This window comes from Lupinus angustifolius, unplaced genomic scaffold, assembly GCF_001865875.1.
Source record: "Lupinus angustifolius cultivar Tanjil unplaced genomic scaffold, LupAngTanjil_v1.0 Scaffold_61_1, whole genome shotgun sequence".
NCBI classification, from domain to species: Eukaryota; Viridiplantae; Streptophyta; class Magnoliopsida; order Fabales; family Fabaceae; genus Lupinus; species Lupinus angustifolius.
Genome location: NW_017723019.1, coordinates 189,364 through 190,361, shown reverse-complemented (window position 1 = coordinate 190,361; position 998 = coordinate 189,364).

Genomic DNA, 998 nt, shown 5'->3' with positions numbered 1-998 from the left:
GAATAATATATTTTTTATTTTAATTAAATATAATATATTAATCATATAAATAACGGGTACCCGCGGGTACGGGCACCATAATACCCGTACCCACCCGTATGTACTACGGATATTTTTAAAAACCCATTTATAATACCCGTGGATACCCGTTTGTGACCCGTACCCGTGACCGTACGGGTTTTACCCACGGGTACGGGTTTTTTTGCCATCCCTACTACAAACTCATACTTACAAACTACAAACTCATATTTAGTTTATATATAATTAATAAAATAAATAAATATATAAAGTAAAATATTAAACGAAATAATGAAAATTTTATTTTAATATTATTTAAGATTTTAATTACGCAAACATATAGTTATTAATTTATAAATAATTAAATAAATGATAAAATAATTTAATAATAAATAAATATTATATATAATTTCTAGTCAATATTTCAAATTTAATAAAATTAAAAAATAGTTTTACCGAATAAATATAGTTTATAAGTTATATACGCAATTATAATCTTCTAATTACCTTTATTGTTGTAAGCTTACCACTAGAAGCTCATATGGTATGGAAAATGCCTCTGCTAGGGCTTTGACCACAAAATCTTGAGCTCCAACTTTCTTGGAACTCATCTCCAAGGTTCTGGGAGATCTCTCCAGCTTTCTTGGACCTTGTTCTGCTTCTTTCTTCTACACAATGCCAGCTGAAAACTTTGTCCCATGGTCTTTCCTTTCTGATTCTCAATGCACAAATGAAACACAAGCTCCTCCTTCACACACGAGGAAGACCTTTGCTCAAGCTGTCAAAAACTCTTGCAACATCTCAGTCTCTCAACTCCCTCAACCGTGCCTTAAGGGAGATGCTATAGCAATCAAAATACCAGAGGAGGACTATCAAGAAGGTCTCCAAAGGTGTAAAAACCACCTGCACGGTAGGATCATTCTTTCAAAGGGTGACACTCCATTAAAGTATGTGGATCTGAAAGCCAAGCTCACAACTCT